The following is a 21,479-nucleotide window of genomic DNA, read 5'->3' on the forward strand; positions in this document are numbered from 1 at the left end:
TGGCATTGCGGGCGATGCTGGGAGGCGGGCATTGCGGGCCGATGCTGGGAGGCGGGCTTTGTGCATTGCTGGTCGATGCTGGGAGGCGGGCATTGCGGGCCGATGCTGGGAGGCGGGCATTGCGGGCCGATGCTGGCATTGTGCATTGCGGGCCAATGCTGGCAGGCGGGCATTGCGGGCCGATGCTGGGAGGCTGGCATTGCGGGCCGATGCTGGGAGGCAGGCATTGCTGGTCGATGCTGGGAGGCGGGCTTTGTGTATTGCTGGTCGATGCTGGGAGGCGGGCATTGCGGGCCGATGCTGGGAGGCGGGCATTGCGGGCCGATGCTGGCATTGTGCATTGCGGGCCAATGCTGGCAGGCGGGCATTGCGGGCCAATGCTGGGAGGCTGGCATTGCGGGCCGATGCTGGGAGGCAGGCATTTTGGGCAGATGCTGGGAGGCTGGCATTGTGCATTGCGGGCCGATGCTGGGAGGCTGGCATTGCGGGCCGATGCTGGGAGGCAGGCATTGTGCATTGCGGGCCGATGCTGGGAGGCGGGCATTGCGGGCCGATGCTGGGAGGCAGGCATTTTGGGCAGATGCTGGGAGGCTGGCATTGTGCATTGCGGGCCGATGCTGGGAGGCTGGCATTGCGGGCCGATGCTGGGAGGCGGGCATTGCGGGCCGATGCTGGGAGGCTGGCATTGCGGGCAATGCTGGGAGGCGGGCATTGCGGGCCGATGCTGGGAGGCGGGCATTGCGGGCCGATGCTGGGAGGCGGGCTTTGTGCATTGCTGGTCGATGCTGGGAGGCGGGCATTGCGGGCCGATGCTGGGAGGCGGGCATTGCGGGCCGATGCTGGCATTGTGTATTGCGGGCCAATGCTGGCAGGCGGGCATTGCGGGCCGATGCTGGGAGGCTGGCATTGCGGGCCGATGCTGGGAGGCAGGCATTTTGGGCAGATGCTGGGAGGCTGGCATTGTGCATTGCGGGCCGATGCTGGGAGGCTGGCATTGCGGGCCTATGCTGGGAGGCTGGCATTGTGGGCAGATGCTGGGAGGCAGGCATTGCGGGCGATGCTGGGAGGCGGGCATTGCAGGCTGATGCTGGGAGGCGGGCATTGCGGGCGATGCTGGGAGGTGGGCATTGCAGGCTGATGCTGGGAGGCGGGCATTGCGGGCCGATGCTGGGAGGTTGGCATTGTGGGCCGATGCTGGGAGGCGGGCATTGCGGGCCGATGCTGGGAGGCGGGCATTGCGGGCCGATGCTGGCATTGTGCATTGCGGGCGATGCTGGGAGGCGGGCATTGCGGGCCGATGCTGGGAGGCGGGCATTGCAGGCCGATGCTGGGAGGCGGGCATTGCAGGCTGATGCTGGGAGGCGGGCATTGCGGGCCGATGCTGGGAGGTTGGCATTGTGGGCCGATGCTGGGAGGCGGGCATTGCGGGCCGATGCTGGGAGGCGGGCATTGCGGGCCGATGCTGGCATTGTGCATTGCGGGCGATGCTGGGAGGCGGGCATTGCGGGCCGATGCTGGGAGGCGGGCATTGCAGGCCGATGCTGGGAGGCGGGCATTGCGGGCCGATGCTGGGAGGCAGGCATTTTGGGCAGATGCTGGGAGGCTGGCATTGTGCATTGCGGGCCGATGCTGGGAGGCTGGCATTGTGCATTGCGGGCGATGCTGGGAGGCTGGCATTGTGCATTGTGGGCGATGCTGGGAGGCGGGCATTGTGCATTGCGGGCCGATGCTGGGAGGCTGGCATTGTGCATTGCGGGCGATGCTGGGAGGCTGGCATTGTGCATTGCGGGTCGATGCTGGGAGGCTGGCATTGCGGGCCGATGCTGGGAGGCGGGCATTGCGGGCCGATGCTGGGAGGCGGGCTTTGTGCATTGCTGGTCGATGCTGGGAGGCTGGCATTGTGCATTGCGGGTCGATGCTGGGAGGCGGGCATTGCGGGCCGATGCTGGGAGGCGGGCATTGCGGGCCGATGCTGGCATTGTGCATTGCGGGCGATGCTGGGAGGCGGGCATTGCGGGCCGATGCTGGGAGGCGGGCATTGCAGGCCGATGCTGGGAGGCGGGCATTGCAGGCTGATGCTGGGAGGCGGGCATTGCGGGCCGATGCTGGGAGGTTGGCATTGTGGGCCGATGCTGGGAGGCGGGCATTGCGGGCCGATGCTGGGAGGCGGGCATTGCGGGCCGATGCTGGCATTGTGCATTGCGGGCGATGCTGGGAGGCGGGCATTGCGGGCCGATGCTGGGAGGCAGGCATTTTGGGCAGATGCTGGGAGGCTGGCATTGTGCATTGCGGGCCGATGCTGGGAGGCTGGCATTGTGCATTGCGGGCGATGCTGGGAGGCTGGCATTGTGCATTGTGGGCGATGCTGGGAGGCGGGCATTGTGCATTGCGGGCCGATGCTGGGAGGCTGGCATTGTGCATTGCGGGCGATGCTGGGAGGCTGGCATTGTGCATTGCGGGTCGATGCTGGGAGGCTGGCATTGCGGGCCGATGCTGGGAGGCGGGCATTGCGGGCCGATGCTGGGAGGCGGGCTTTGTGCATTGCTGGTCGATGCTGGGAGGCTGGCATTGTGCATTGCGGGCCGATGCTGGGAGGCTGGCATTGTGCATTGTGGGCGATGCTGGGAGGCGGGCATTGTGCATTGCGGGCCGATGCTGGGAGGCTGGCATTGTGCATTGCGGGCGATGCTGGGAGGCTGGCATTGTGCATTGCGGGTCGATGCTGGGAGGCTGGCATTGCGGGCCGATGCTGGGAGGCGGGCATTGCGGGCCGATGCTGGGAGGCGGGCTTTGTGCATTGCTGGTCGATGCTGGGAGGCTGGCATTGTGCATTGCGGGTCGATGCTGGGAGGCGGGCATTGCGGGCCGATGCTGGGAGGCGGGCATTGCGGGCCGATGCTGGCATTGTGCATTGCGGGCGATGCTGGGAGGCGGGCATTGCGGGCCGATGCTGGGAGGCGGGCATTGCAGGCCGATGCTGGGAGGCGGGCATTGCAGGCTGATGCTGGGAGGCGGGCATTGCGGGCCGATGCTGGGAGGTTGGCATTGTGGGCCGATGCTGGGAGGCGGGCATTGCGGGCCGATGCTGGGAGGCGGGCATTGCGGGCCGATGCTGGCATTGTGCATTGCGGGCGATGCTGGGAGGCGGGCATTGCGGGCCGATGCTGGGAGGCGGGCATTGCAGGCCGATGCTGGGAGGCGGGCATTGCGGGCCGATGCTGGGAGGCTGGCATTGTGCATTGCGGGCCGATGCTGGGAGGCTGGCATTGTGCATTGCGGGCGATGCTGGGAGGCTGGCATTGTGCATTGTGGGCGATGCTGGGAGGCGGGCATTGTGCATTGCGGGCCGATGCTGGGAGGCTGGCATTGTGCATTGCGGGCGATGCTGGGAGGCTGGCATTGTGCATTGCGGGTCGATGCTGGGAGGCTGGCATTGCGGGCCGATGCTGGGAGGCGGGCATTGCGGGCCGATGCTGGGAGGCGGGCTTTGTGCATTGCTGGTCGATGCTGGGAGGCTGGCATTGTGCATTGCGGGTCGATGCTGGGAGGCGGGCATTGCGGGCCGATGCTGGGAGGCGGGCATTGCGGGCCGATGCTGGCATTGTGCATTGCGGGCGATGCTGGGAGGCGGGCATTGCGGGCCGATGCTGGGAGGCGGGCATTGCAGGCCGATGCTGGGAGGCGGGCATTGCAGGCTGATGCTGGGAGGCGGGCATTGCGGGCCGATGCTGGGAGGTTGGCATTGTGGGCCGATGCTGGGAGGCGGGCATTGCGGGCCGATGCTGGGAGGCGGGCATTGCGGGCCGATGCTGGCATTGTGCATTGCGGGCGATGCTGGGAGGCGGGCATTGCGGGCCGATGCTGGGAGGCAGGCATTTTGGGCAGATGCTGGGAGGCTGGCATTGTGCATTGCGGGCCGATGCTGGGAGGCTGGCATTGTGCATTGCGGGCGATGCTGGGAGGCTGGCATTGTGCATTGTGGGCGATGCTGGGAGGCGGGCATTGTGCATTGCGGGCCGATGCTGGGAGGCTGGCATTGTGCATTGCGGGCGATGCTGGGAGGCTGGCATTGTGCATTGCGGGTCGATGCTGGGAGGCTGGCATTGCGGGCCGATGCTGGGAGGCGGGCATTGCGGGCCGATGCTGGGAGGCGGGCTTTGTGCATTGCTGGTCGATGCTGGGAGGCTGGCATTGTGCATTGCGGGCCGATGCTGGGAGGCTGGCATTGTGCATTGTGGGCGATGCTGGGAGGCGGGCATTGTGCATTGCGGGCCGATGCTGGGAGGCTGGCATTGTGCATTGCGGGCGATGCTGGGAGGCTGGCATTGTGCATTGCGGGTCGATGCTGGGAGGCTGGCATTGCGGGCCGATGCTGGGAGGCGGGCATTGCGGGCCGATGCTGGGAGGCGGGCTTTGTGCATTGCTGGTCGATGCTGGGAGGCTGGCATTGTGCATTGCGGGTCGATGCTGGGAGGCGGGCATTGCGGGCCGATGCTGGGAGGCGGGCATTGCGGGCCGATGCTGGGAGGCGGGCTTTGTGCATTGCTGGTCGATGCTGGGAGGCTGGCATTGTGCATTGCGGGCCGATGCTGGGAGGCGGGCATTGCGGGCCGATGCTGGGAGGCGGGCATTGCAGGCCGATGCTGGGAGGCGGGCATTGCGGGCCGATGCTGGGAGGCTGGCATTGCGGGCCGATGCTGGGAGGCAGGCATTTTGGGCCGATGCTGGGAGGCTGGCATTGCGGGCCGATGCTGGGAGGCAGGCATTGTGCATTGCGGGCGATGCTGGGAGGCTGGCATTGTGCATTGTGGGCGATGCTGGGAGGCGGGCATTGTGCATTGCGGGCCGATGCTGGGAGGCTGGCATTGTGCATTGCGGGCGATGCTGGGAGGCTGGCATTGTGCATTGCGGGTCGATGCACACAGACGTGCGTGCCCACGGGCACATGCGCAGAATGGAGATACTGTTCTCGAGAACACGCTCAGGTGACGCTGTGCGCCTAGAAGCCAGCCTCAGTGCGGAGACACTACCCAGCAGGCAATCCCAGCATGCATTGTGGCATGGCACGGGGGTCCCTCGTCATACAGTGTGGTGGTTGCCAGAGCTGCGGGCGGGGTGACAGACGAGGCCCCTCGTTATCTGCAGAGCTGGCGCTGCGGGCATCCGGAGGGTGAGAGATTCTGGTTTATCTTTCTAGCCCCCGGGCAGAGGGGACAGTCAGGATCTGGGCAGAGATCCGGGCCAGAGCTTGAGTCCTCTTGCCGCCCCCCTCTCCAGCTTGCATCCGTGCCTGGCAGGAGGGGGAGGGGGCATGTCTGCATCCTTTGTGTTTTCTACCTGAACATTGATGGCGCGCGCTTTGGAATCATTTTCATATCGTGACCCCTTTACTGGTGAGGGCACATGCCAGCCTTCCAGGGTCAGGGGCGAGACGCCCGATCTATCTCTTAACAATGTTGTTATTTTCTCCTTCCCTAAACGCCCCTAATCCCAATACAAGGCAATGGGAAGACTCCGTGTAACGCCCCCTCGCCACCCCCACCCCCCAGGGGATGCGAAATGCTTACGTGTGGTGGAAATGTGACCGTGCACAGCAGCAGGGGGTCGCGTGCACCCCGTGTGCACAGCAGCAGGGGGTCGCTTTCACCTCGTATGCACATCAGCAGGCGGTCACGTGCACCCCGTGTGCACAGCAGCAGGGGGTCACTTGCACCCCGTGTGCACATCAGCAGGGGGTCACGTGCACATCGTGTGCACTGCAGCAGGGAGTCACGTGCACATCGTGTGCACAGCAGCAGGGGGTCACTTGCACCCCGTGTACACGGCAGCAGGGGGTCGCTTGCACCCCGTGTGCACAGCAAGAGGGGGTCACGTGCACATCGTGTGCACTGCAGCAGGGAGTCACGTGCACATCGTGTGCACAGCAGCAGGGGGTCACTTGCACCCCGTGTACACAGCAGCAGGGGGTCGCTTGCACCCCGTGTGCACAGCAACAGGGGGTCACGTGCACATCGTGTGCACTGCAGCAGGGAGTCGCTTTCACCCCGTGTGCACAGCAGCAGGGGGTCGCTTGCACCCCCTGTGCACAGCAGCAGGGGGTCGCTTGCACCCCCTGTGCACAGCAGCAGGGGGTCGCTTGCACCCCCTGTGCACAGCAGCAGGGGGTCGCTTTCACCTCGTGTGCACAGCAGCAGGGGGTCGCTTGCACCCCGTGTGCACAGCAGCAGGGGTCGCTTGCACCCGTGTGCACAGCAGCAGGGGGCACGTGCACATCGTGTGCACTGCAGCAGGGAGTCACGTGCACCCCGTGAGCACTGCAGCAGGAGGTCACGTGCACATCGTGTGCACAGCAGCAGGGGGTCACTTGCACCCCGTGTGCACAGCAGTAGGGGGTCGCTTGCACCCCGTGTGCACAGCAGCAGGGGGTCACTTGCACCCCGTGTGCACAGCAGCAGGGGGCACGTGCACATCGTGTGCACTGCAGCAGGGAGTCACGTGCACCCCGTGAGCACTGCAGCAGGAGGTCACGTGCACATCGTGTGCACAGCAGCAGGGGGTCACTTGCAGCCCGTGTGCACACCAGCAGGGGGCACGTGCACATCGTGTGCACTGCAGCAGGGAGTCACGTGCACCCCGTGTGCACTGCAGCAGGGGTCCACGTGCACATCGTGTGCACAGCAGCAGGGGGTCACGTGCACATCGTGTGCACAGCAGCAGGGAGTCACGTGCACCCCGTGTGCACTGCAGCAGGGGTCCACGTGCACATCGTGTGCACAGCAGCAGGGGGTCACGTGCACATCGTGTGCACAGCAGCAGGGGGTCACTTGCACCCCGTGTGCACAGCAGCAGGGGGTCGCTTGCACCCCGTGTGCACAGCAGCAGGGGGTCACGTGCACATCGTGTGCACAGCAGCAGGGGTCCACGTGCACCCCGTGTGCACAGCAGCAGGGGGCACGTGCACATCGTGTGCACAGCAGCAGGGGGTCACGTGCACATCGTGTGCACAGCAGCAGGGAGTCACGTGCACCCCGTGTGCACGGGCAGTGGTTCCCTTCCCCATCACACACTTCATATGCGTGCTCGGCAGCACACAGGCACTTATCCTGTGTGAGGTTTTCCAGAGGACGCTCCCTCATCCATCCTGAGGGAGTCACTTCCGCCACTGCTTGGCCTTGTGCCCAAACCTGTCAGACTGCAGTGCGCCTCCTCCCTTTACCCCCCTTTCCCTTTCACCCCACTCCCTATTCACCATATGCCCTGAAGAGTGTATCCTGTTCATTTTATTTATTTATTTAGGTTTTTATGTTCTGCAAACATGGATCGAAATTAAGATTGGATAATCGGGAGCCAAAGGCTAATCCGCCATTAACCAGTGACAGGCGCTACACCCGGGGCACGAGGCACACTAACATTGTGTCCATTGTTTATGACACATTATGCTCTGAATGTCAGGAGATGTGTCCTGATGCTTGTTTATAGGCTGCCCCCACTCATATGATTGCTCGGCATGGGCTGGCCTGGGGAGCCAGGAGTAGCGCCTGGGAGCTGGTGGTGTCAAGCTAGCCAGGCTCTTCCAGGCTACAAGCAGGAGTAACATAGCTCCCCTCCATTCCGAACCCTGCTTTATCACACACTTACACGTTACACCTAATACAAATTACATCCATTCATATCAGATCAAGCAAAACAAATGTAATATACAGGGAGAATCAAAAGGAAAAACAAAATTAATTAAAAATATTGAAATAAGCAGATAGGAAAAGAATCATGTTAAAATATATATATATGTTGTTATCTTTTCCCTAAATTCTATAATACAGGAACATCTTTCCACAAAGCTACTTAGAGTCATGTGGAAAATAAACCTGGTAATAGACCTCTTCCCAGACAGTGTGACACCACTGTTCTCAGATAACTCAAATCAGGGAGGCCAAACTTACTCCAATCTGTTGCCAGACCTTATACAGTGCAATGAACGAGTGCATGTTGCAGGTGTTAGTGCAATGAAGCCAAAGTGATGCTTCACAGGTGGTTAGAGGATTGGGTGCAAATTTGCCAATTCTATGATTTAATGTCTGACATTCAGTTAGAAGAGGCTTGGCTGTGTCCAGGCATTCTGGGGATTTACACAGGCGACAGACTTCTCTTTGGCCGTGATATTTTCCCTGGCTCCCAGGTTGCTCAGATGATAAAACCTCTGAGCCTTTTAGCGGGGCAGAGATACAGGGGGTTTCATAAAGGTGTATAATCTGTATTTTACAAATTGCTAGGTCTTTAGGCTGCTCAAATGTGAGAAATCCTCAAGCCAACCCCACAGGTCCACCTTTTTCCCAAGTGCATTTACAACTTCCTTGGAGATGGTTACCCCTCTATGTGTCCAGCCTATGTCTACGAAAAGTTTGGTCATGGCTTTTAGTAGGGGTGAAGTGGTATGTTGTTTTTTGATCACTTCCTGGTGGATCACGGACAATAGGGGATTGGTAGAGCAGCCAATCATTTTAAGATAGAACCCTGCTCTCCTTTAAGTACCATGGCTTTCAGTGATGGAAGGCCCAGTTCAAGTCTTTTTTAAAAATTTTTATTTTATTGTGATGTAACCGCATTTGGGTTTTTTACACATAAAAAGAAATACAATAGCAGTAGCTCAGTTTCCATTACAACCTATTCATCACATTCATGCAATTCTCACATAGTTAAAAATAAATGATGAATTAAAATTAAACGATAGCAATCAGGAGTAAAGTAGTCCATTAAGATAACTAGTTTACCAATATCTTTGTGTAATAAAACCTGTATGCTGCAATACATTTAGAGTCAATTTAATTTCGTGACCAGCAATCATTCTTTCCCAAAAAGTACTTCATGACAGCCGATCGAGTGATCCAGCTGAGGAACCCAGATGTTCAACCCTAATGTCCCAGGTACCTTTGCAGAATCTCAATAAATGTTCGAGTGTTTGTTTGCTTGGATCCGAGCATTCCATGCATAGACTCCGAGTCCCTTCTCTGAGACCCCATTTGGTCAATACTGCGCCCGTCTTGATCAAATTCAGGCGTATTCTCGTGAAATTCTGCCTTCCTTTTACATCTTGGAACTTTGTCAGATACCTCGGAACAAAACCCTGCTTTTTCCCATACTTAAAGAAGGATGTGGGGATGGAGGATGACCTCACCGTTTCCACTGTGGTGATCCAATCTCTCGTTATCAGGGCTTTCTGAACTTTCAATGGGTTTGTAATTAGTGTAGATTGGTCTAATTCACAATAAATCACTAGGTCTTCTGCCACCTGATTAAGTTCTCTCAAGGTTAGTGGGGTGTCTGAGTTCAAGTTGTCCAAAAGATCTTCGAACAATGTATTAGTCATTGGCACCATAATAGATCTATATAAAGAAAGTAATTTCCACTCTACTGCGATCTTAAGGGATTTTAAACCTAGTTCATATCTGAGTGTGGGTGTGTGAAGGCCTTTGCGCAGACCTGATACTTGCTTCCAGATATAACTTTCCAGTTTTTGCCAGTCTATTGACCATAAGAGCGGTTTTGCCTCAATTCCATATAATAGTACGGGAATGACTTTAGCCACATAAAACTTTATCATTGGCATGATAGAAAATGTTCCATACAAGCTAGAGATCTTCTTCATTTGGGCTGTCAGTTGTGTACATTTAGCCAATAGTTCCCCATACCGTGTCCCTACTGTGGGAGCTGCATGCGAAGTGAAGCCGAGGTATATAACTTCTTTTACCACAGGGATCGCACAACCTCCTATTGACCAAGAATATTTGACTTCTTTAAGGCCCTTTCGTCCAAAGACTACCACCCTTGATTTTTCCGGGTTTACCACCAGATCGTTGGCTTTCATATACAGATCGAGTGCATTTAACAGTCTTTGCAGACCGACAGGTGTCCTGTCTAGCAGGACTATATCGTCTGCGTACATAAGCCATTTTATGGCTAGTGAACCCACCTTAGAACTTGCCAATGCTGAGGACTCTATGACCTGTCCGAAGTCTCCCAAGTAAAGCGTAAAGAGAAATGGTGCCACCATACAACCTTGTCTGACTCCTCTATTTATACTTATATACTCTGACAAATGTCCAGCGGTGCTAAGCCTTACTCTAGCTGTGTTTCCCTCGTGAAGGTTTACTAAAATATTTGACAGAGTTTTCGGGACCCCTTTCTGTTCCATATCAAAGGCGCTCGACAGGTCAACACATGCACCATAGAGTCTTCCTACATTTTGTTTTATCTTTATGGTTTGTTAATGAGGCAAGTATAATACCATTCAAAGATGTTGAGTGACCTCTTCTAAACCCTGTTTGTTGTTTGGGGATTATATTATTTCCTCTTGCCCAGGTTTCCAATTCTCTTAATACTAGACTGGTGAACAACTTGCTCTCCACGTCCAGCAATGTAATTGGCCTGTAGCTTGTTGGATTTCTTCGATCGCCGACCTCCAAGAAGGGGAATTACTCTGTTATCTATCACTCCCCTAAATAGTGTGTACAGGATTTCTGCCCACAGGGTCCCGTTTCCTTTAAGGACTTGATAGGTTAAACCGTTAGGGCCCACAGATCTGGACGAGGAGGATTTTGTTATCAAATTTGAAACATCTTCTCTGTCAAAACTCAAACCCCAGTTTCCATTTCCCCCCTTAAAGATTTGCGCTCCCGGTGGTTTTTGATATTTCTCACCAAAATGGGTCAACCAGCACTCTTCTGATACATTATTCGTTTGAACAATATCTTGGTCTGTTTTAAGTGTGTTAATAAGTGACCAGAAATTCTGAGAATTATTTTGCAAGGCACGCAACATTTCTTCTCCATTGTTTTGCCGCAACACTTCCCTATGATGTCTGGACCAGTTCCTTAAATTGTTTTTAATTTTTTTTGTCTCTATAGGAAGATCTACTATGCTTTTTGCCGATTTTTTTGCAAGTCTTAGTTGTCTCCGAGATTCACGTTTTTTTGCCCGTACAGCTTCATCAAAGTGGTGTTTATGGGTTTGTTGGAGGCCCTTCTGAATATTCTTTGGGCGATCGATTGACCATATAAAGTCCTGAAAAGATAGCGGTTTGCAATTTTGATGTATAACTTCAGGACACTCCCAATTATGGAGTCTGTCCAGACCATCGTTTAGACGTGCCCCTTCTCTCTGATATTTAACCAGACGATTTTTCTGGGCGTTTACGACTACTCGATGGTCCCAGACCTCTATTGTATCTCTACAGTTCCAGCTTATTTGCATTACCAATCGCTTATGATCACTTGTTCCACCATCTTCTACTGTAAAGTGTATACATTTCCCAAAACAATTTGTCGATAAGAAGACATAATGCAGTGTTGACTCTGTGGCCCCTCTCCCCCATGTGGTAGCAGGTGGTACATCCCCTTCAACAGATCCATTTAAGAGTTTTAAATCCCATTCGTCAAAAAAATTTTAACCATTTTCTACCATTAGATGTTATTTCTTTCGTTTTGCCCTTATCACATTTGTGTTTAATTGTGATACATTGGGAGTTTAGATCCCCTGCAACTACTATGTAGGCCCCAGGATAAGTAATCTTAATGTCGCTGAGAATTACCGAAATCGACCCCAAAAATTCCGATATTTTTTCCCTGGCCGGGTTCCAATACAAATGAATGATGCATTTTCTGGGGGAGTGACTGCTCTTACCACAAGAATTCCTTCTTGTTTGCAAGATATAGCTGTTGTTTCTTTAAATGAAACCTTTCTACAAGCAAATAGTAGACCCCCCATCGGTCTGCCCTTAGCTTTGCTATAGGCTGGTTGAATTATCAGGTTAAAGCCTTCAATTCTGGTGTATTATCTAGCCAGGTTACTTGCAGTAGGATCAAGTCACTCTCCCCAAATAACAAAGCTCTCATTTTATTGTTTTTGAATGAGCTGGACCCCTGTGTGTTCCAACTAGTAATTCTGAAGTTTTTACTACTAAAGAGATGCCTGTGCGACTCCCAGCTTCTGGCAGGCTTGCATAATTATTTCTGGTAGCATCGGCCAGGATAATGGTTGTAACCCTTCGTTGATATGTTCATCGTTCGTTTTTTGCTGATTAGCTTGTGTTAGTGAGCCATTTCCCTGAATTACTCCATTTTCCTCAGCTCCTTCTACTCCTGTGTAATAAGATGGCAATTTGTCATGCACTTCCAAACCCAAGCAACACAACTTTTCTGCCAGATTTAAGAGGGCCTTTGCCCCCAGTTTGGATACAAATCCCACTTCGGCTAAACTTGCACAGTCTGGTTTTGGAAAACAAACATATTCAATATCTTTTGTTGAGAAAAGATATAGTTCAGGAAGTTTTTTAACTAATGACAGGATTGCCCCTCTATTCAAAGGTTTACTAGGACTGTCTGTTTTCTTCATTGGTGAACCAAAGTCTCGGGATAGCATAAGGGTTTTGGTCCTCTTGGGAAATTGCTGATCGCTCCGCCGTACCTTCAGAGATTTGATTTACCACCGGTGCCATCACGTTCACTTTGCTTCCAACACATGCCAATAGATCTAATTTGTTGGTCTCCGATTTAGATATGAGGTCACAATTTTTGCCCTCTGAGTAAACTGTCTCAGGTTACAATGGCTCAGCTAGGCATCCAATCTTTGCTCTTGACATGTTAAATATTGGAGCAATCTTTAAGCCAATCTCACTCTGTGTAGAGGCTTTAGGTGCGATTTTCTGTTTCGGCAGAAATATAGGTGCTAATTTTAGCACCTTCCCTGTGGTCTTAGATCTGAGAACGTCAATTTGCTGAGGGTGTTTGTCTAGATTTCTTAATTTTCCTTCGGTCTGAGTGCTCATAGATTTTGTAACCGTTTGTGTCTCTTCCGCTGCTTCTGGGACACAATCAGTTTTTTTTTTTTTCCTTTGTCGTATTTTTAACTTATTTAATCCTATTCTTCCCTCAACTTCCTGGGCCGGGGAATCTTTTTCCGGGTTCCCATCACTCGTTTCCAATGAGATATGGGTTTCACGATTTTTCCCTGGGTCTGAAATCCCCTTTACAAAACTGGGTACATTTGATTTTTTTGTTTTAGAGCCTTTCTTTCTCTTCTTATCTTGTCTGCACCTAGACTTAGATGATGTTTGGTTTGATTTTTGATTTTTCCGCCTTTCCCTTCTCCGTCTCTTCTTCCATGAATTTACATTTTCACTCACTTCTTCTGTAGAAATCTCGATTATTTCATCGTGATTTTCTATGAGCTGATCCGATGAAAAGTCTGCAACCTGTGCCAGGTGGCAGAATTCTTCCATCACAGACTCGGATAGAGGAGTATCATCACCAGAAATGCTCGGTCCTGGCGGTAAATCATCTTTTTTGGGTTCAAGTTCTTCATTTTTTAAAGGATTTGATGTTTGTCTTGTATTCATTTCTAATAACAAATCCTTAATTTCCATATTCTCCTTCAACAAAGAAGTTAATTGTTGTTTGATTTCCGTTAGATCTTCACTTTGCTTTATGAATCCATCTTCCATTTTTGTCAGTGTAGGCAGTAGTGAGCAGTTTAATACATTGCTTTGACCTACCACTCTAAATTCAAATTCTTCGATGTCTTTAGTCATTTCCATAAGGATCCCCGCGTGCGTCTGCACATCTCTTTTTAGGAGTTCGAAGACTTTCACCAATGAATTCAGAACATAGTTCAATGCTGATAGAGTTGGGTCCCCATCCTTGGAATCTTGATTCTCGCCTCCAGGGACCACCCTTGGTCTATGGACTGAATGATCTATTTTTAATTCATCAAATGTAGCTGAGACTCTTCTGAATACGTCTGTTGAGTTCAATCTCTCTCCTTGGTAAAATAGATTTAGAATTGGACTTGATAGATGGTTAGAGGCCCTTGAAAGATCCGTTACTGGAATTGGTGGTTCAAGTCGTCTATTCTCTATCTGAAAATTGGAATTCTGGTTTAAGAGCCCTGAAGAATTTGAAGTAAAGGCGCTTAGGGTATTACCTTGACGTTTCTGGAAATATTGTTCAATAGTCCCTTTTATATTTGTTGATGTCAAAGTGAAGTCCTTTGATAGTGTAACTGGAGTATTTGTTACTGTATCTCTCAGTGTTGCCCCTCCTGGTCGTTTGTGAACTTGAGTTTCTTGATGGATTTGAACCTCCACTAGGTTGTTATCTCTTGTCAAAGTGGTGGAGGTTTGTAAGCCTGAATTATTTGCCTCCACCTGCAACGACTTATCAGTGTATGAACCATCCCATTCTGGGGCTCTAAGATCATCAACAAGAGGGCCACTCCTCAAATTGTAACGAGAAGATATTTCTCAGGTTTATAAAACTGATTTATCGTTCGGCTAAAGTTCCACACTTGAGTTCAAATGGATCGAGGGATCAAAGGAGTAGAATCTCCAACAGTCTCCCTATTTCTCCCTATTTCTCACCTTTGTTTACCAACAACTGAAATTATTTAAGTTTGTTATTACAATTGATTCAAAATACACACAAGCCACTTTCAGACAGGCGACTACCATACTAGGCCTGACAACATTTCTGGTAGAGTCAGAGAAAAACAAAAAGGTGAGGGAGAGGGGTGCATAAAGGGAGTGGAGGAACAAAACAAGCGACTATTGTACTAGGCATGACGACATTTCAGATAGTGCTGGAGGGGGGGGGAACAAGTAAGTGAAGGGGGAGGAGACAGTTGACATTTATTTATTTATTTGTTTATTTGTATTGCACCGGAGCCCGCAGGCATCAGGGCGCATACAGTAAGACAGAGACAGATAGAGATGACGAACAGTGGTCACAGGACAAACACATGTAACAGTACGAAGCAGAAGAAAAAGATATTAATCGAGTGATTTTATTTAAAGATGAAGGTTTTTAGCCTCTTTCAGAAGCCAAGGTGGTTGGTCTCCAGCCTGAAGCTGAGAGGAAGTTTGTTCCAATTTGCTGCAGCACGGGTTGGGAAGGCTCTTCCCATACCGTATTCTTTTTTGTATGTCGGACCTGTTATTAACCCAAGGGTTTCTAATCTTAGAGTCTGTGCGGGTTTGTAAGCGATGATTTTATCTTTCATGTAAGCAGGGGCTTTTCCAAACAGGCACTTATGAGTCAGAGTCAGTGATTTGAATTGTATGCATACTTCCATTTTTAGCCAATGAATTTCACGTCTGGCTTCACTGATATGTTCTGTCTCGCTTTTTGTTTGAAAGTTCTGATCGTTTTGTTTTGAATCAGTTGGAATTTATGCATGCTTTGTTTACTGGCTCCTGCTATGAGTGCATTTTCATAGTCTAGGCGAGATAGAATGGTCGCTCTAGCTATTGTGGTGCAGTTTTTCTTGCTAAGCAGTGAGATCGTACGTTGCTATCAAACTAGGTCCAGGGACAATTCTGATAGAGTAAGTGCATAGAACAAAGTAAGGGGAAACGGGGAGGATATGGGAAAAGGGAGAAACGGAGAGGAGGGGAGAACAGAGAGTAAGCGGGAAGAGCAAATACTTCCCCCGCAACCTAGGCATTTACTTTGACTCCTCCCTTTCCTTTTCCCACCACATTTCTCTTACCTCTCGCGCGTGTCGCTACCACCTCTTTAACATTCGTAAAGTCCATTCCTCTCTCACCTTCCATGCCACTAAACTTTTAATCTCCTCCCTCATCTTTTCTCGCCTCTTCTATTGCTCTTCTATCCTCTTTGGACTACCTGCTTCTCATCTCGCCCCCCTCAAATCTCTCTACCACTCAGCCGTCCGTACCCTATGTCTCCTTGCTCCTCACAACTCCATTTCCTCTTCACTTTCTTACCTCGGTTGGCTTCCCTTTCACTCCCAACTTAATTTTAATTTCCTCTGTCTCGTCTTTAAATCCCTCCATGATCTTGCTCCCCCTTATCTCTCCTCTCTCCTTTCATTCTACACCCCTTCCCGCTCCCTCCGATCTGCTGATCTCTTCCTTCTCACCGTTCCCCCTTCCCCATGTGCCTCCTCCCGTTTCCGCTCCTTTCAGCTCCTAGCCCCACTGCCCTGGAACTCTGTACCTCTCTCTATCCGCTCCATCCCCACCTTTTCCTCCTTCCGTGCTTCCTTTAAATCTATTCTTCTTCATTCCCCACCCTGACACCCTTATACCCTCCTTTCACCTCACTCTCTCCCCTCACATCTCCCCCTACTCAACTCTTCCTACCCGCTCCTTTTCCTCTCACCCTTACCTCCCCCTCCTTGCATGTCACCCAAATCTGCATTCTGTCTCCATCCTCCTTTCCCTTCTTCACCCCCTCCTTCTTCTTGTTTACCTTCACAGGCTAATTGCTCTACTCACTGTTTTGTTGGTTTGATTCATGTTTTGTAAATTGCTTCTACTGTTATAATCTTCTATGTATCTTGTTGTTATAATGTAAAGCGCTTTGGAGTAAAGCGCTATGTAAACACAATAAATAAAAATACAATTACAATTGCAGAAGTCAGTAGTGACACATAATGTTGTAAGCCAGGATACAATATGAAGATGGGAACAGCATGATTCAGGGCCACCATGAGTACAAGATGCAAAGGAAGTCCAGCATGAGAGTTAAGAAAGGGTGACGCACCGTGAATGAATGAAGGTCATAAAAGTCAAATCCAGCATTGGCCACAAGACGGTGATGGTGAAACCAGAATGCATCTGGACAGACTCCTGCAGAAGTAGGCTGGAGGTGGGGGAGGGGGAGCAGAGTAGAAGAATCAAGCAAAACAGGCAACACCTGTGTGCGAGAAGGGGGTTCGGGCCCTGAGCCCTCCTGGTCCAAACAGGAATTGCGCTTTTCTTTGTCTGCCCTTCGCTTCGGACGCCTGGGCGAGAGACACCCTTGATCTATGAGTTAAGAGCAGAAAGGAAGAGGCAGGGCTAAGAAGGTGGGTGGTGCTTAGGCCAGGTGACCTAGATCCACTTACACCTGCTCCCCAGCTGCAAAGGAAAATAGGCTGGAGGGCTCCTTAAGTAGGGAAAAAAGAGTGGCAAGCAGGAAGGCACCAGGTGGGCGGGGCTTGCTAAGTGGTGAAAAAGAGCAGCAAGCAGGAAGGCACCAGGTGGGCGGGGCTTGCTAAGTGGTGAAAAAGAGCAGCAAACAGGAAGGCACCAGGTGGGCGGGGCTTGCTAAGTGGTGAAAAAGAGCAGCAAGAAGGAAGGCACCAGGTGGGCGGGGCTTGCTAAGTGGTGAAAAAGAGCAGCAAGCAGGAAGGCACCAGGTGGGCGGGGCTTGCTAAGTGGTGAAAAAGAGCAGCAAACAGGAAGTGGTGAAAAAGAGCAGCAAGCAGGAAGGCACCAAGTGGGCGGGTCTTGCTAAGTGGTGAAAAAGAGCAGCAAGAAGGAAGGCACCAGGTGGACGGGGCTTGCTAAGTGGTGAAAAAGAGCAGCAAGCAGGAAGGCACCAGGTGGGCGGGGCTTGCTAAGTGGTGAAAAAGAGCAGCAAGCAGGAAGGCACCAGGTTGGCGGGGCTTGCTAAGTGGTGAAAAAGAGCAGCAAGCAGGAAGGCACCAGGTGGGCGGGGCTTGCTAAGTGGTGAAAGCCGCCATGTACACAGTGGTCGCAGTGCGGCAAGAGCCCCAGGTGACCTGCGAGGAGGGCATTGTGCAAGCCGTTGGCCTCTGTGTCGCTGCAAGGAAGAATCAACATGAGGGGCATGATTGTGTCGTGTACCTGTAGCAGTAAGGTGTGGGGTGGAGGGTTTCTGATGTGAGGCATGCATGGATTACGTGACACAGACCTTCTTATGCAGCTGGAGCTTAACCTGGGGAATCTTTCAATCCACTAGTGGGAATTGGAGCATATGACCATGCACTGGCCTAGTGTGACAGTCACAGACCTTAATGCAGCCCTGCTTTCTGATCACAGAAGAAGTGCTGCTAGCAGTGCTGTTCCTCCTGATTGTGGTGGGAGATTCATCTCAGTGCTGCAGAGGATTAGCATGGGCTGGATGCAAAATGATGAGCCTGGCATCGGGAAGGCTGTGTGAGCCAGACGTCAGGGTGTGAAGACTGGGTGCACCCTCTACAGGCCTCCTGCCATGGGGAAGGCTGTGTGAGCCAAATGGCAGAGTGTGAAGGCTAGGTACCCCCTCTACAGGCCTACATTATGCTTGCTAATCTGCTCAGCACTAGGGAACTTCTTCAAACTGCATTCAAAGGCCCTTAATACGCGCTCGCTATCCTCCGTGGAATAGTGATTTACTGCCACCTAATAGCAACACACAATAGAGCAGGTGCAATGTCAGTGCCTGGAATCAAAGGAATGACACCAGTCGATCAATCATGTAAAGCAGGAGCCAACTAGCGCCCATCAATGTCGGTCCCTGAAGCTTGCTCTGTATTGTCCTGTGTGCACAGACCATGCTTTCCAGGATTGCACCATGTTATACTGAGTGCACAGTCAGTAATTACCAAGATTACTCTATATTATCCTGTGGCCACAGGCCATACTTTCCTGGATTGCTCCATGTTATCCTGAGTGCATACTCAGTGATTTCAGAGATTGCACACAGGCAGTGGTTTCTGAGATAGCACCATAGTATCCTGAGTGCACAGGCAGTGGTTTCTGAGATATCACCATAGTATCCTGAGTGCACAGGCAGTGGTTTCTGAGATTGCACCATGGTATCCTGAGTGCACAGGCAGCGGTTTCTGAGATTGTACCATGGTATCCTGGGTGCACAGGCAGTGGTTTTTGAGATTGCACCATGGTATCCTGAGTGCACAGGCAGTGGCTTCCGAGATTGCACCATGGTATCCTGGGTGCACAGGCCATGCTTTCCAGGATTGTTCCATGTGATCCTGAGTGCATAGTCAGTGATTTCCTATGATTTTACCATGGTATCCTGAGTGCACAGGCAGTGGTTTCTGAGATTGCACCATGGTATCCTGAGTGCACAGGCAGTGGTTTCTGAGACTGTACCATGGTATCCTGAGTGCACAAGCAGTGGTTTCTAAGACTGCTCTATGTTATCATGAGTGCATAGGCCATGCTTTCCAGAATTGCTTTGTATTATACTGAGTTCACAGTCAATAATCCCCAAGATTGCTCCATGTTATCCTGTGGGCACAGGCCATACTTCTTTCTAGGATTGCTCCATGTTATACTGAGTGCTTGGTCAGTAATTCCCAAGATTGCTCTATATTATCCTGTGGCCACAGGCCATACTTTCCAGGATTGCTCTATGTTATCCTGAGTGCATACTCAGTGATTTCAGAGATTGCACCATGGCATCCTGAGTGCCCAGGCAGTCGTTCTGAGATTGTACCATGTTATCCTGAGTGCACAGGCAGTGGTTTCTGAGATAGCACCATAGTATCCTGAGTGCACAGGCAGAGGTTTCTGAGATTGTACCATGGTATCCTGAGTGCACAGGAAGTGGTTTCCGAGATTGCACCATGGTATCCTGAGTGCACAGGCAGTGGTTTCTGAGATATCACCATGTTATCCTGAGTGCAAGGCAGTGGCTTCTGAGATTGCACCATGGTATCCTGGCTGCACAGGCCATGCTTTCCAGGATTGCTCCATCTGATCCTGAGTGCATAGTCAGTGATTTCCTAGATTGTACCGTGGTATCCTGAATAAAGAGGCAGTGATTTCTGTGATAGCACCATGGTATCCTGAGTACACAGGCAGTGGTTTCTGAAATTGCACCATGGTATCCTGAGTGCAGAAGCAGTGGTTTCTAAGATTGCTCTATGTTATCGTGAGCGCACATTCAGTCATTCCCAAGATTGCTCCATGTTATCCTGTGTACACAGGCATCGATTTCCATGATGAACTGCGGATTAATATTTCTTGTGAGAGTCCCAAACACCTCAGATTGGTGGATTTTGTGGTGATCAATATAAATCCAGCGCTACTTCTCCGATGAGTCAAAAAGGTGCTATGCATTGTGGGATAATGTTTCTGTATATTGTGACGGCGTCCACCACACATACCCACTCTTACTCTCGGATGTAGTTCCAATGGTGTTTATTCTTGTCTTACAACAGACAATGTGGCTTTTAGGGTATAAAGTGGGATCTTTAGGGCCTGCTTGGTTGTGAGATGTTTGGTGCTAGGACCATCACTCTCTCTATATCCCTCTCCCTCTCCTCCCTATCCCAGGCATCCTTAGCAGGTGTTGGTACTATTGATATGTTACTCCCACTATCTTCTCTCCCTCTCCCTCTCCCTCTCTCCACACTTCCCTGGCCTTTTCCTCCTCCATAGCCCAGGCATCCTTAGCAGGTGTTGGTACTATTGATAGGTTACTCCTACTGTCTTCTCTTTCTCTCTCTCTCTCTCTCTCTCTCTCTCTCTCTCTCTCTCCCTCCCTCCCCCTCTCCCTCTCCCTCTCCCTCTCTCTCTCTCTCCACTTCCCTGGCCTTGGTACTATTGATAGGTTGCTCCTACTATCCTCTCTCTCTCTCTCTCTCTCTCTCTCTCTCTCTCTCTCTCTCTCTCTCTCTCTCTCTCCCCCCCCCCTCTCTCTCTCTCTCTCCCCCTCTCTCTCGACTTCCCTGGTCTTTTCTTCCTCCCTAGCCCAGGCATCATTAGCAGGTGTTGGTACTATTGATATGTTACTCCTACTATCTTCTCTCTTCTCTCTTCCCTCCCCCTCTCCCTCTCCTCCTCCCTAGCCCAGGCATCCTTAGCAGGTGTTGTTACTATTGATAGGTTACTCCTACTATCTTCTCTCTTCTCTCTTCTCTCCCTCTCCCTCTCCCTCTCCCTCTCCCTCTCTCCACTTCCCTGGCCCTTTCCTCCTCCATAGCCCAGGCATCCTTAGCAGGTGTTGGTACTATTGATAGGTTACTCCTACTATCTTCTCTCTGTGTTGATCTGTGTTTGGTATCTCTAAGATGGTGGCTAATCTTCTCCCGCTGTGTCTTCGAGATGTCCCTAACATAGGCCACTCCGTACTCTAAGGGTGTCATGGGGATTATAATTCTAATTGGTTATTTATAACACACTTAATCCTGAAGAGGTTTCTAAGCGCGGACCCGGGATTCAAACCTGTGTTGCTCTGCATAGTCTTGCTTCCAAGACGAGCGCGTTGCCACTGAGCTATACTACCCTTGCCTCCTGAGGCCTTCTTCCGCACGGTACCACCTATTCACCAGGTATGCATGCCTTCACCTGCCTTTCTCCTATACTGTGTACACATGTTATTCTCCTCCCAACCACCTGCTATCCTTGATTCTCACACTCTGCCTTCCTCCCTCCACCCTTTTATCTTTCCTCTCTTCTTACTTTTTAACTCACCCACCCACTACTGTCACTATCACCTACTTTCTCCAGTGTTGTCTTCTCTCCTCTACTTCCTCCTAGGCTGCCTCCTTGCCCTTACTACACCTCCACTACTACACCTTCCTACTCCTGCACTACGTCCCACCACTGCCACCTCTCTAATTCCCAGCTCTACCATCTCTCTGCCACCACCTTTTACTACTACTCCCCCTCTACCTTTTCCACCACCCTCCACTACCACACATACTACCACCTACTACTACCACCTCTC

General features: G+C 51.7%; 1 protein-coding gene across 1 annotated transcript in view; it reads left to right on the forward strand.

Moving 5' to 3' along the window:
• The first annotated feature begins 5,030 nt into the window (after positions 1-5,030).
• The window catches only part of LOC138452922 (zinc finger protein 729-like), a 74,768-nt gene continuing 58,319 nt past the window's right edge, over positions 5,031-21,479 (forward strand). Inside the window, exon 1 of the mRNA XM_069605274.1 lies at positions 5,031-5,170. The gene's annotated coding sequence lies outside the window, so the exon portion shown is untranslated. The remainder of the gene's footprint in view (positions 5,171-21,479) is intronic.

The sequence above is a fragment of the Ambystoma mexicanum genome, chromosome 4p, assembly GCF_040938575.1.
Source record: "Ambystoma mexicanum isolate Mex_15411 chromosome 4p, UKY_AmexF1_1, whole genome shotgun sequence".
NCBI classification, from domain to species: domain Eukaryota; kingdom Metazoa; phylum Chordata; class Amphibia; order Caudata; family Ambystomatidae; genus Ambystoma; species Ambystoma mexicanum.